Genomic DNA, 15,618 nt, shown 5'->3' on the forward strand with positions numbered 1-15,618 from the left:
ATGAAGAAGCATCAGCTGAGGCAATAGACTCAGCATCCAAGAATTATTTTTTATGTTTATCCCAGCAAGGTTTTTATTTTGGTTTTGTTTTTTAAATTTGTGGTACATACTTGTTATGTAGACTCTTCATAAATTTTGTTGAGAACTGATTGGACCTGTTCATTCCAAAGGCCGGGATACTTGGTCTTCCATAAGAGAGATTATGGGCACAGCCAACAGATTAACCAAAGAAAAAGCAACTAGAAAAACCCTCAAGCATTCGCTCTTACTGTTTGTCCCATTTTGGCTTTAAAAAGGCATCAGTGCTCAAAACAAACAATTAAGTCGAAGTTTTAGATAATATCAATTTCTACCTTCCTGTGATAAATTGGCTAGATGATATAACAATATGGTATCATGTAAATGTGGTAGGTATGAATCTATATGGAACAAAGATTTTTTAAAGGTTTATTTCTACTTTATGCATGAGTGTTTACTTGCATGTATGTCTGTGCACTGTGCTCATGGAAACCAAAAGAGGATGTTGGATCCCCCAGAAATGGAACTATAGATGGTTGTCAGCTGCCACGTGTATGCCAGATAACCCATTTCGCCACCCCTGCAAAGATTATTTTGTAGAGTTACTTCTCATTTAAGTAAATATCAAATATCAGTAAGGTGTGAAGCTCAGATCTACAAATACTCGTTGTAACTCTCGTGTCTTAATTGCATTGCTATAAAACATCATCTACATGTAAGGCTAAGAACAGCTAGAATCTGTCCGCTATGGCAACTGAGCCTGCAATTACTGGTGTATCTATGTACATCTTCCATCAGAGGGCAGTACAGGACCAGTGTGAGGTTGTTCTTATCGCACAATCTCAGCACCCATTGGCCTATCTTGTAAATAGAAATATTCAAAAAGAAGGGGGAAAGATAGTACAGATTATAGTTTCCTTCATTCCTAGGCTGTCTTACATGGTCTAATGTGAGTTTTATTATCCCCCAAGGACTGAAATGTCAGGGCCTGTTGATTAAATGTTTGATCTTCAGGCAGTAGTAAGTGTTTTAATTCTGGAAGCTTGTTTTAAAGGTTTTGCAGTGTGGAAAAATTATGTGTGTTTTCTGAGCCTGTCAGTCTTGGATAGAGACGTTTTACTTTAAGAAGTCACTACTTGGAAGCTGGTAAGGAAATGAATAGGCCATTACTCTTCGGCAACTTGTAATTTTTTTAACTAAGTCATGTACATTTATATACTGACCAATTTGTTCATCTTCATCCTAAAGTTGATTAAACAAATACATGTGAATACTTTACTAATATTACTTTCTCAAATGCTATCTCTTAATTTGAACAAGTTTTAAAACTTTTTAAATGAATAAGTAAAATAATAAAATTGAAGGTTTGTTCCACCTTCTATTAGTTCTCCCAGATTGATAGTGGTAATTGACATCTCCCCTGAAGGTTGCTCATTTGCCTTTGTTAAACTTTCTTGTTACCTTTGCCTGCATAACTTTATTGACCAGATTCTTTTTTCGAATCTGTTATGCTAACATTTTCATTAGCGCTGTATCTTCCCATGAATAGTAGTAATAGTCAGTATCTCATCTTCCCCAACTTAAAAAGAAGATGCTTAATATAGCCAGATTTCTTTTTTAAAATCTTTTTTATAGTTAACCTGTATTTTAAGAAAATTTTAATCTGAGATTGTTATTAGTTGTGATTTGAGCCTTTTAAAGGCTTTAATTATACTTTATGTTTATAAACATAATTATAATTTATAACATTATACTTTAATGTTATACACAGAGGTAGATATTCATAATCTCAGGGTCGGGACAGATTCTTATCAACAATTCACGTGAGCCTTTGTTGGCACATTCATATTAAGAATGCATGCAGGCTGTGCTTACATTTCACATGTTTAATGATGCTGGTTGAGGGTCCATGAAACTGCCGTCCCATTCAACCGTGCCAACCACTCTTCAGTATTTGAGACTGAACATACCCTTCATACCTTTTTCTTTCATTTTCTTTTCTTTCCTGCCATTATTCCTTTGACTAAAAGAATGTATTTTTCATTTGTGTCCTGGTAATAATTTATTTTAAATGTTTTTTGTTTTTAGTTATTTTTAAGAAGAATTATTCTATATTTAATCTTTCAAGATTGTGTGAATCTTTGGATACCATGCCATTCTGTGAATATGACAGAATTTATTTTTCATTCTTCCTCTAATAAACATTTAAATCATCTCCATGTTATTCTGGCTTTCTGTTGTGCTTAATAATTTCTTTTGGACTTGAGCTAAGGAGAGAATTTCCATGTACGTTAAGATCCATAAATATGCACAAATAGATCTAAATATTTTCCAGAAGTGTTGGTACCAATTTAAACTCTCTTGGAAAGGATAAGAGACTCTGTGATCAACACTTCTGTACCAACTGGTCAATCTGGTCAGTAAAGCAATACAGACAACAGAACCAATAAGAAAGCTTAGCAGACACAAATTAGCAGTGATCAGGACAGATATTTTCATTTCAGAGACACTTTTCGACACTAGCGAGCTTAGATTTCCACCATTTGCTTATTCTTATCTTGCAATGACCATTCATGTTTTTTACCTATTGTTCTTTTTTGGCTGTTCTTCATTAGTTTGGAATTCTTTGAATATTGATACTGATTATCAGTCATATGCATTCTAAAAGTGTTTTTTAGTTGTAAAAATATCACACAAATATATTTTGATGAAAAACAAAGTTTTTTATTTTAATAATTTTGATGGTTACAATTGAGTATTGTGGCTCAAACCGGTAATTCCAGAACTTTAGGAGACTGAAGCAGGGAGATTAACAATAACAGTAGAAATGGTTAATCTTGATTGTCGACTTGATTGGACTGAGACACACCCAAGAGAGTACTGAAGCACACTTCTGGCTGTGTCCAGGGGACTGTCTTCAAGGGCTACTACCTCACGAGGGCTCTGATCTAAGCATTGTTTAATAGGTTCAAAGTTAGGGTAGTCTGCTGTTTCCAGCTGCCAGTACACAAGCAGACTCTCCCACACAGTTGCACTCCCATGATATTCTGCACGGAAGCCAGATAGCCACAGACCAAACACTCTGAAACCTGAGTGCCACAACAAATCCTTTCTTTCTCTTTTACATTCTTCCTGTCAGATTTTTGTTCCAGTAAACAAAGTTTGACTAACACAAGTATCAGTGTTTTATGTCACTGTTCTGTTGGTTAGTGCTGTAAGTTAAGAGAGCTAGTTAACAGGAGTACGTTGGAAATCAAGACTTGGGTTGACCATGCCTGCATCTCACATGCTTTATTAGGTGACCTTCTCCAAAGGCACAAAGTGAAAACAGAAGTCCCTTTGTGACTCCACTCTTGCAGTAATAACTACAGTTAAGATTTAATGTAGAGTATCCAGCACTTTTTTACCATGTTCTTGTTGATATTCTTTTTTAAATGAAGATAATCCATAACTACTTTATAACTTACATTTCTTTTTACAAGACAGTATCTCTGGCTGACCTGGAACTTACTTTGTAGACCAGACCAGCCTCAATCAAACTCACAGAGACCCATTTAGTTCTATTCACTGAGTTGTGGGTGTACACACACTACCACTACTAGCTAGGAAGAGTACTATACTAGGAAGAGTACTATACTAGGAAGAGTACTATACAAGTACTCACTTAGCACTATAAGATGAATCACTGATCCAGGTTAGGGTTTCCAAAGCAGAGAATAAGTTTGGTGTACAATATTGATTTTAGGATCAACAGTTTCAAAAGAAAGGGTGAGGAAGTAAGTTGCAAGAAGAGGAGCTTTGATGATGACCCCATAGTGTCTCTCTAGGGTTTATATTGCTTGGTACTGTTATTCTGTATCAAGCTCAAGTGGTCCTGTCTTTATGTCCACTCCTTGCAGAGTTATAGATGTGGACTGGCCCGAGCAAGTTAGGTTGAGACCAATGTTTCTGGCACCTCTGTCTTGTGATGTGATAACCAGTTGTCAAAAACTGGATGATTTCTAACCAAAGTAGGTTTTGTGCTTTTAGACTGGAAAGTCCAAAAATGAAGGACTACATCCTATTGATGTGTTTCACCCATAGCGAAAAGAAAACAGAAAGGTGAAAGAAAACTGGAGATTGAACTGAGACTCGGAAGCACCATTTCAACCAACATTTATTCACTCACAAAGATGTTGACATCGAGACAGAAGTACTTCCTTTCTAGCCACAATTCCCACCTTGGATTCTTGGGGACTGAGCTTTCAACAAATGCTTTGGGGAGGGGCACATTCAAACCATAACAGCAGCTTCTGTGTCTGCCATGGTCCAGTTTGTGCTTTAAGTCTTCTGGCTTTATTCCTTTTGCCTTTAGTATATGTTCTCTGAATGATGTCTACAATTACCAAAGTAGTTCTTAAAACCACCATAAGTCCTTCCTTTCTTTCTCTTTCTTCCTTCCTCCTTACCTTCCTTCTTTTCTTTTTCTATCTTCCTTACTTTCTTTCTTTCTTCCTTCCTTCCTTCCTTCCTTTCTTTCTTTCTCTTTCTTGCTTGCTTACTTTCTCTCCATCTTCCTTCTTTTTTCTTCCCTTCCTTCTTTTCTTTCTTCCATTCTTTCAGATGTATTTGTCTGCTTGTCTGTCTGCATACCAAATGAGGGACTGGATCCCTTTATATTGTCAGCTGTCATGTGGGTGCAGGGAATTGAACTCAATACCCTGGAAAAAATACCTTAACCATCTATCCAGCCCAACTTCTGCCTTTCTTAACTATAAAATGGGGGAGCTATGATTCATTTAAATTTTGTGGCAATGGTAATAACAGTAATGTTCCAAATATAAAGAAGCTTCCTGAGTATAACTCATAGTTGCTCTCTATAATGGTTGGTATATGCTTGGCCTAGGGTGTGGCACTATTAGGAAGTATGGTCTTGGAGTAAATGTGTCCCTGTGGGCATGGGTTTAGAGTCCAGAATAGGAAGAACTACTGGGACAAATGATGCTGATTAGTTTGAGCTAAGAAATTAATGGTTATTAAGAAGAGAGCAGCATCACTGAGATAAAATCTTCTGGGAAGTGTTTTCTGAAAATACAAAGAAGCTGTGTTCTCAAGACAGCCAAGGTTGTACCTCGTGCTGCAGCTGTACTTGATAAAGTGTAAGAGTCACTCAGGTGGTACTGGTTTTGAAGGCACGAAGGTGTCATGAAGAGCAGCTGAGGCTCAGCACTGTGAGAGGCCATGGAAGGTCATTGGTGAAAGTGCAGCCTCAATTTCAGTTGATGGCCCAGGACTGAAGAGGTTATGCAAAGAATTTGAGGATTGGCACCATAAAGAGAGCCTATTAGAGGCTGTTGGTGAAGCCTAGTTGCAGCAGAAACCCCCTGTGTATTGGAGATGCCAGTAACCATGGGATAATTACCAAGAACAGCAGCAGCAGTGGAGTGGATCAGTCTGAGCTATAGAAAGCAGAGCTGTAGATGTAATGCCAGCCCTTTGGAAGAGCCCAGAAGATCATGAGTGGATCCCAGACATTGAAGCAAGAAGTTGTAATGTTAAAGTTGCCTTGGAGACCCCAAGATTTTTCAAGATGCCAGAGCTGTGGGCTATCTGCTGAGAAAAGCTATTGACAGGGAGAGGAACCAGCCCAGGAGAAAGAAGTTCATTGCAGTCAACAAAGATGAAAAAGGAGTTGGAGATCTGAAGACTACTTTGAGGTCAGACATGGAGATGCAGAGTTTGGAGTTTTCCCAGCTGCTTTCCCTTCTTGCTTTGAGGGTTATAGTTAAGTGATTAGATGAATCCCAGAAGAGACTTTGAACTTCGGACTTTTAACATAGTTGAGACTACTATAGACTATTAGGATTTTGGAAGTTGGACTGAATGTATTTTTTATTATACTATGTTTAGGTTTGCCGCCCAAAGACTCATATGTTTGAACATGCCTATGGGGGCCAGGGAGTAGAATATGATAGTTTGTATATGCTTGGGCCAGAGAGTGGTGCTATTAGGAAGCGTAGCCTTGTTGAAATAGGTGTATCACCTTGGGAATGAGCTTAAGACCCTTATCCTAGCTTCCTGGAAGCCAGTATTCTGCTAGAAGCCTTCAGATGAAGATGTACAATTCTCGGCTTCTCCTGCATCATGTCTGCCTAATACTGCCATATTCCCACCTTGATGATAATAGACTGAACCTCCAAACCTATAAGCCAGACCCAATAAAATGTTGTTCTTATAAGAGTTGCCTTGGTTGGGCTGGAGAGAAGGCTCGGTGGTTAAGAGCAATGACTGCTCTTCCAGAGGTCCTGAGTTCAAATCCCAGCAACCACATGCTGCCTCACAACCATTTGTAATGAGATATGATGCCCTCTTCTGGTGTATCTGAAGATAGCTACAGTGTACTTCTATATAATAAATAAATAAATCTTAAACAAAAAAAAGAATTGCCTTGTTCATGGTGGTAGTTCACAGCAGTAAAAACCTAACTAAGACACTGTTCTAACATTTGTTCAAGAATATTTGACAAATAAAGATTTTTTAAATTTCAGGCTTTTGTTTACCTATGTAAAATTGCTTCAAATCTTTATGCAGACTGGTGCTTGCACGTGACTCAAGCGTCTCTAACAGAGTGCTCCATAGTACACTGGGCACAACTGAGCATGCCAAAGATGTTGAGTGTTCCAAAATCCATTTTAACCTTGCTATCAATATATGATACAGAGATAATTTTTCATCAGATTACTCTCAATGCAGTGATCCATGAGAAGGGGAAGGAGGAAGAGGGGGACTTTGTTTTTGTTTTTGAAAAACGTGTGGAAAACTTATTAACTATTATCTTAGTCAGGGTTTCTATTCCTGCACAAAACATCATGACCAAGAAGCAAGTTGGAGAGGAAAGGGTTTATTCTGCTTACACTTCCACACTGCTATTCAGGACTGGTACCCAAGCAGGTCAGGAGGCAGAAGCTAATGCAGAGGCCATGGAGGGATGTTACTTACTGGCTTGCTTCCCTTGGCTTGCTCAGCCTGCTTTCTTATAGAACCCAGGCCTACCAGCTCAGGAATGGCACCACCCACAATGGGCTGGGCCCTCCCTCCTTGATCTCTAGTTGAGAAAACGCCTTACAGCTGGATCTCACGGAGACATTTCCTCAATTGAGGCTCCTTTCTCTGCGATTAACTCCAGCTTGTGTCAAGCTACACAAAACCAGCCAGTACACCTTCTATCCCAGAAATTCACTGGGCTTATTCCTAGTTGAGAATCCACTCTGTTTTCTAATCCTCTGCCCCAAACCCTCTTTTGCCATGATATTTATCCCTCTGGTACTCAGGTTTAGCTCAAGAACACATTTTCAGGAATAATTCAGTCTGATGTGGCCTCCAACTCCTGATTTACAAGCATGCCTTGCTCTGTTTCATTTGCTTTTTACTAGTTAAGCCTCTACAGTATATATGTCTTCCTTTTTAGTTAATCCTTTATGTTAGCATATGAAAGAGTGAGCCTTATACTTCTATTTTCATACTTTTTTTCATTATCTTCCTATCCTTCTATCATGACCCCACCTTCCTTGCTCTTGTGTTTTATTTAAAATAAAAAAAAAGAAGAGTCCAGAACATGTTTCCTAGAGAGTCAGGTATGTTGAAGGCCCATGCTGAGGCACCCTTTCCTCCTCAGGTACCAGTCATACAATGGATATAGTATGGAATAGGCTTTATTTAGGGTATGGGAAAGGAGTAGAGATCTTGGGGATTGGTGAGAGGAGAGGCTAACCAGGAACACATGGAGAGACAGGGGAGTGGGAGAAAGAGAAGAGAGTCGGAGAGAATGAGAGTGAGGAGGGGTCAAATAGTCCCTTTTAGAGTTAGCCAGGGCTACCTGGGGTAGGGCCTAGAAGTAATTTTTTGTGGGGACTTGGTATGTTTTTTTATTTAGCACAGTTAAAGAGTACCCAATAAATGCCTTAGTAATTCAAATCTAACAGAATATATCTCTTTCATCGAAAAACTCAAGAACAAAGAAAAAAACATGAGTATTCCGATATTTTCAGTGAAACGGCAGAGTCTTCGACAGACACCCCTCTATACAAGTTGCCAAGGTTCACACTGTAAGCCCTATCTGGACTGCACCAGTAGAAATCCCATCAGGAAGCCAAGATCCCTGCCAGGACACAGACACATGCCAATGGGTAATCTGGGAGTCACAGACTGCGAAAGCTCTCCAAGATTTTGGCCTGAGGTTTTCCAGTTGACTCTGAGTGAAGAGACAAAGGCAGATGTGAGTTACTATGGAATCACTATATTCTGCCTGCTGGTATCAGTGTGACTTGCTTTGTATTTTCTCTGAAGTCATCAAATAAATTGTTTTTTTTTTTTTTTTTTTTTTGGTTTTTATTTTTAAACAGTCTTTTTCAGCATTCCATCTCTTCACAGGTGGGTTCCACTCAGGGTCTTTTCCCAGACATTTTCAGGGTAATTGGCTTACTACAATAGGGACATTAACCAAAGAAGACATTGAAACTCTGTCTGCTGGTGCTCAGCCCTCTCAGCCACTCATCCATAGTGAGTATTATTACACACTTAATCAGGAATGGCACCATTCAGTTTATGGGCATAACATATACCACAGTCCATGCTAAAGTCAGATTCTTCCAAGATAGGACGAGCTGAAAAATCAATTTCTAAAACATCTTTCAAATTCTGTAGAAGACTATTTTCTGGATCCCATAAATGAACATTCCCACTCAGCTTGATTCCTAGGGGTTTTGTCACATGGTCAGTTCCAAGAAAGCAAAACTCAGGAAGCATGTTAGGATGCCTGGGGTCTACCTCTATGTTTATGGGAACATTATTCCCTAATGCAATCCTGCGTACTATTTCACTTTGGAGAGGTTTCTCCAGCTCTAGCACCCAAGTCTTGTCATCAATTTCATCCATAATATCCCAGAACACCTTCAGCATCTCTAATGCTGCCAAGAACTGTCTATAAACACTTTCCAAGGAGCTCTGTGGCGTCCAGGAAACAGGAAAGTCCACAATGCAATCTGGTGGCTCTATGGGGTACTTTGCCTTCTTAGTGATTAGGTGCTTTCTACCAGAAACATTGTCTGGTTTTAACTTGATGGTGCTGAAGGAAGTATCCACACACAAAAGGTTATCCCAACCAACGGCTCCTATCTCAGTAAGAAGGTCTTTGCAGAAACTACAAGAAGGTGGTTGTACACACAACTCTTGTTTATTCTTTAAAGCAACTTCCAAGAGCATCTTTAACTCCATCATGAAGCTCAATAGATCAGGAGACTGCTTCATTCTCTGTAGACTACTTGATAGTATTCATTAAGTATATTCTTCAGCTGCCAGTGACATAGTAATCTTGCCTTCTTCAGCTGCAGGTCTTTAGGCACCACTATTCTTAGGTGGAAATTGCTTCCCTGGGAGTTGCTTGGTCCTTGAAACTGGGGTGCCCTGGAAAGCTGGAGTATTTCTGCAGTGACTGTCTCATTCTGGGTCTAGCTGGTCCTTGGAAAACTCCATGTTGCCACCACGGCCTTCACCCTTTGTTCCCTTGAAGGAATTCTAACACCTGTGAAATTCTCTCTTTTACTTTAACCATTGGCCACCAAATTTGATGTGAGTGGTAAAACATCAGGGGGTTTTGCTGGCAGCTGTTTCCCTAACATCTGACAGTATATAGCATGATAGGCATATACTAAATATTTGTTTTTATTAATTTAAGTATTGTGAACCCATAATTTAGCTTCTTTGACCAGAGAAGCTTTAGGCTTTTAAATAGCTTTATCCAAATATTAATTGTTATCAGTTACATTTAGACCAAAAGAGATCTATGTCCACTGTAGTGCTGCCCATTCCAACCATAAGACATGTCTACAGTACATCCTTAATCCAGGATTTAAATGTCTCCAACAGACAGAGACTGAACCTACACACTGAATAATTCTCCTTATGAAAACGTTAGGGCCAAATGTGATGCCTCAGCAGGTAGAGGGGCCTCATGGGCCTGATGGCTTGAGTTTTATCGCCAGATCCCACAGTAGAAGTTAACTCTGACTTCTACACATGTGCAGTGCCATGAATGTGCAATGCTAATCATGATGCCAATAGTGATACTTTTAAAAGAAAACTCTAGACATTTGGTTTGTTTCCACACTTGTTAACAAACATTTAATTGAGTAGAATTAAAGCATCTTGCCCTCACTAGAGAAAAAGGCTGTGTCTTAGTGGGATGTGTCTGTCTGGGAAAGGAATCACTGCCAGCAGCTCTCTGTAATGGTGATGCTTGGTTCTCTGTCGGAAGGTGGGAGCTCTAGTTTCCTGTGTTTTCTAGGCTTTGGAGATTTGTTTAAGGTCTGTGTTTTTGGAGGGAACATTTCTATGGTTACATTTTTCCCTTCTTTCATCCTTGAAAAAACAAGAACTAGTGGAATGCCCTGGTTCCCAGATCACCACTACACAGATGTCTTTCTATCTGCCCACACAGAAAATTTGGGGCCAAGTTCTATTTCCACAAGTTTATTCCCTCCAATGCTTCTTTAAAATGAAGCAAGGCTTAGATTGGCAAATTAAACAGGGAAAGGTCTATGTTATATAAATATCCTACACTCATGAAGGATGGATTTAGAGGTATGGTATATGAAGGGAGAGATTGTTTGGGAAGCAGAAATAAATTATAGCTCCAGGCAGCAAACACAAATGTGTGGAGAATTAGTTGTGTATTCAGAAGAACCATATTGTGTTTAAAAATAGTGTCCACTATTTTAAATGTAAAGCTTCATGTTAGACTGTTAAAAGCATGTGCTCATTTACTCAGATGGGCCAGTAAGACTCATTGTTTCTTGTATTCCTGTGTCACTTACTGATGCTTTCCCAAGTCTGGTTGAATAATGTGCACAATAAAATTCATACATTTCTTTCATGAGCACTGCAGAGAATTTGTGTAGATATTCTTGACTTACACTCAAGAATTAATGTCAAGGTTTAGTACGAGTAAGAGATAAATTACCTTTCCACCCACCCACCTGCCCATCCATCCATCCATCCATCCATCCATCCATCCATCCATCCATCCATCTATCTATCTATCTATCTATCTATCTATCTATCTATCTATCTATCTATCTATCTATCTATGTATCTATCTATCTATCATCCATCCCTTAAAACAATAATAATTGGGGAAAATGGCATCCGTGTAGCCCTGACAGCCAAGAATGCAAAGAGGTACCTGCCTCAGCCTCCTGAGTGCTGGAACTAAAGGCATGCATCTTCATGCCCAGCCTTGACTCATGTTTTGAGGGAAGATAGTTCATCTCCCAATAGACTGGGAGGAGAGGAGGGAAGGCAAACTGTGGTGGTGATATAAAGTAAATTAACTAAGTAAAAAAAAAATACATCATGTTGCTTAACAATAGTTTTTCCTAACATATCAAGAGTTTAGGATTGCAGCTCTCTGCATCTATGAAACTGAAAGATCCTATTCATTAGCCCAAAAAAACCTCACTGGTCTTTTCATTAAAAAACAATGTTTTTCCTTACTGAGTTTGTTGAAGTAAAATTCATGCCTAATTAAAATGATGCTATTATACTTTTCAAAGTATCCTAATTAAGGATCTTACATTCCCAAAAGGATCAATGTGACGAATGACTAGCAAGCTGCCGTTGTCAACATTGTAGAATCATAAATGCAGCCAGTGGATCGCTAGGGTAAATATTTTTGAAGTTCCAAATATCTACACACAACTTTCCTTCTAAATACCTGTCTTTTTTACAAGCCCAAGGACACAACATCACATAATAGAGCATATACAGAGCAGAAAATCCACATGGATTTTTTTTCTTATGGCCACTGTGGTAATAAGAAAGTTTTAACTGCCAGACAAAAACAAGCGAACTTCCTGTCACAGAGACACAATTTTAAATTTCATTGGAGACCTTAAAGATACAGCATTAAAATTGTTGACAGTCTTCACAGTTTGAATGTGAAATGTCTCCCTAGATGTTCCTATGGTTGAATCTTTTGGTCTTTAGCTGGTAGAGATGTTTTGCGAGGTTTGGGACATATAGAAATGAAGCCTTAGAGGAGAAAGTAGGCCACTGGGGATAGCTCTGGAGGTTTGCAGCTTGGTCCTGCTTTATATCTGGTTTCCCCTTCCTAGTTGGCAAAGATGTAAAGAGGTGGAGAATTGTAGCCATACCCAATCACAGCTGTGGAAATGCTTGCCTCCATGTCTTTCCCTGCCTCTATGCACTTTTCCTCCACTTTCTCTTCAGAAAAGAAGAGGTCTCCCATGGATATCAACCTACCCTGGCATGTCAAGTTGCAGTAAGTCTAGGTGGATCTTCTATATAGGGTAGATGAGGCAGCCCAATAGGAGGAAAGGGTTCCAGGGGCAGGCAACAGAGTCAGAGACAGCTCTTGCTACTACTATTAAAGACCAAGCTATACAACTGTAACATATGGGCAGAGGTCCTAATGACTTAATTCTTATTTGTCAATGTTTAATACCCACTGTCCCCATACCCAAGCTTTTGTTTTGTTTGGGAGACAAGGACTTGCTATGTAGCCTTGGGTGGCCAGGAAACTCCCTGATATACCATACTGGCTTGAAATGTATGGAAATCTGCCTGCCTCAGCCTCCCATGGCTGGGATTTAAGTCTACCATGGCCATTGGAGTTTAACAATCTCTTGATGGAGGTAATAAGTAAAATAGGCATTCTGAGCTGTTAGGCAACTAAAATGTCTCATCTCTATTTTTTTATATGGTCCACAGGATGAACTACTGGGCAGTTACCTCCAAAGCCCTTTGATTTATTGTATTCCTGTTTTGCTTTCTCCCCATCTCCTTGGTTTTGGTTCTCTCATGGCACCCTCCTCCCCAGGATAGACCATTTATTCAGGGCTTAACCCAACAGAGCATGGCACCAGCACTGAGACAAAACCAAAGGAAAGTTTATAGGAAGGGCTGCTTGCTTTGAAGTCAGTAATTGGTTCACAGAAAGTGGGCTGTGCATTGTCCCTGCCTGGGCAAGCTCCAGATTGCTGGCACTGATCTGCTCAACTCTCTTGCTTCACTTTAGGACCAAATGATGGGCAATGTCTGGTCTGAAGAGCCACTCTCATATTTCATAAAGTCAAGAGTGCATTTTTTAAATGAGAACACTGTATGGCACACATACATGGGAGTAGCAATGTGCTTTCTGAGCAGGAAGTCAACACGGTAATTCAGCAAATGCTGCTTGAAGTTTAACCTTTTAGACAATGTTTGAAGCCTATCAAAGAATTTAGTACTTAATTTTACAAGTGGCCTTCTGTATGTTAGCAATCATTGAGGTGTATCTTTTGTCCTCCCTCCTTTAAAATTTTTATTCTATTTATATATTTCCTTATGCTTTGCATTGATCTTAGGAATTTTGTCTTGCCCCCTGAGAGCTGGGGTTGCTGGGATGTGCAACCGTGCTTGGCTGATAATTCCATTTTTAAAAAGGTCATATTGTTGGGGTTCTGGAATTACTGAAGACACCAGACTCAAATAGTATGTAATAACACATACTTTATTCTTCAGAAACAACCAGCATACCGGGGTCACCACCATCAAAAGGTGGATGACCCCAGACAAAAGTGTGCGGGCCTTCTTCTAGGGAGCTGGGGCAACTCTGTAGAAGGAATAGTGTGAATTATTCTCAAGTGTGAATGGTAGGGGTCAAAGCTCTGACATTAGTACAATTTCCATTGGCTACTATGTTAGGGTTAGGTAATCTAAAATTTCATTGGTGGGTGCCAGGATGCCCAGATGGACTGCATTCCTGTGTCGTGAGTGATTAACCACAAGAGGGACTGCCCAGCACAGATGGCCTATCCTGAGATAAGATATCTCCCATTCATGTGGCTATTTTCAGGCTGTTCCTTGATGGAGGATTTTATTGTCTTGTTCCTGGACTTTGGAGTCTGCTCCTGGAGCAATGACCTATGACCTACTTTCACAGTCTGCTCCTGATTCGGATGACCTATGGCCTAGACAAAATGGAATGAATGGACCCTTTCAATATGACATGCATCATAGCTTGTGCTTTTAACCCCAAGCATTGGGTATACAGAGGCAGGCAGGTCTCTGTGGGCTGGAGGCCATCCTGATCTGCATAGTGAGTTCCAGTCCAGCCAGGGCTAAATGGTAAGACCCTGTCCTTGAGAGAGAGAGAGAGAGAGAGAGAGAGAGAGAGAGAGAGAGAGAGAGAGAGAGAGAGAGAGAGAGAGAGAGAGAGAGCCACATATTAAGCTCAGTATTAAGAATGTGTACTATTTTTTTTTTTTTTTTTTACAAAAGTTTATTTCCTAGCTCTGATGCTAGACAGATCACAACTACTATAACTGCAGATCTGGAGAGATCCAGCACCTTTGGCCTCCACAGACACCCAATTTGTGTGTACATACTCACATATGCAGAATTTAAAAATTAGAAATTAGGGCTAGAGAGATGACTTAGCAGTTAAAAGCACTGACTGTTCTTCCAGCTGTCATGAGTTCAATTCCCAGCAACCACATGGTGGCTCACAACCATCTGTAATGAGATCCAATGCCCTCTTCTGGTGTTTCAGAAGACAGGCACAGTGTACCCACATATGTGAAATAAATTAATAAATCTTTAAGAAAAATTAGAAATTAAATGACTAAATATTTTTTTCTGGTCAAAGGAGACAGATACATTTTTATGTCTTTTATGTGAACCCAAAAGCTGACGCTGGCCCAGCAGAGCTTTTGTGCAGATTTGACAAGGATGCTTGCTCATTCTCTTTCTGGTCCACAGAGAGTTCAGTTGGATTTAGACCAAGTCTTCTTGTGCTGAGCATGTTCACATGTGACATCACTAAATATGGTATATCACTGCAAAATAATTCTTGTTTTTCCAAAGGAAATTTCTGTACACGTGTATACAAGATGGGGAATTCTTAAGCAATTACTCTTTTGTTTGTTTTGAGACAGTGTCTCACTCTGTAACACCAGATAACCTGGAGCTTGGTATGTAGACCAGGTTAGCCTTAAAGTCAGAGATCTTCCTGCCTCTAACTCCTGGATGCTGGAATTAAAAGTGTGCAGCCAGACAAAAAGAATTCTTTTTAACATTGTTGTAGTCTAGGCTAGCTTCAAATTAACTCTATAGTCAAGGGAACCCTTGCACGCTTCCTCCTCAGGCCTCCACTTCCTGCGTGCTGGGATTGCCGGCATGAGCCACCATGACCAGCTTTGTGGAATAACAATATCTCCATTCAACAAACAGAGTTTTTTCTCTAATTCATAAATTTTAACTTATTCTTAGCTTAAGGTAAGCTAGAATAAGGAACAATAATTTCTGATATTATGTTTAATAGCACTTACTTGTACATGGCTAAGTAAATAATTAAGATGTTTTTTTATGTCTTCAACAAAAGGGAGAAAAATGTCATTGATAGGTTATTTCTTCACCACCTGTGAAATGAGCCAACTCAAGGCAGATTAGATTATATTAAAGGCAAGCTTATTGGGGAGCTGCTTTCAGGTGAGTTCACTGGCCCCAAGGACTGAAGCCAAGGAAGTCACCAGGGGGAAAGGGATGGGTAGGGAAGAGAAAGAG

At 39.6% G+C, this 15,618-nt stretch overlaps 1 pseudogene across 1 annotated transcript in view; it reads right to left on the minus strand.

The window, feature by feature from the left end:
- Nucleotides 1-8,574: 8,574 nt before the first annotated feature.
- The window catches only part of LOC308439233 (E3 ubiquitin-protein ligase FANCL-like), a 12,549-nt pseudogene continuing 5,505 nt past the window's right edge, over nucleotides 8,575-15,618 (minus strand). The window contains exon 2 of the transcript in view: nucleotides 8,575-9,449. The product of the transcript in view is annotated as an E3 ubiquitin-protein ligase FANCL-like (transcript). The remainder of the gene's footprint in view (nucleotides 9,450-15,618) is intronic.

This window comes from Micromys minutus (assembly GCF_963924665.1).
Source record: "Micromys minutus genome assembly, chromosome: 1".
Classification (NCBI taxonomy): Eukaryota; Metazoa; Chordata; class Mammalia; order Rodentia; family Muridae; genus Micromys; species Micromys minutus.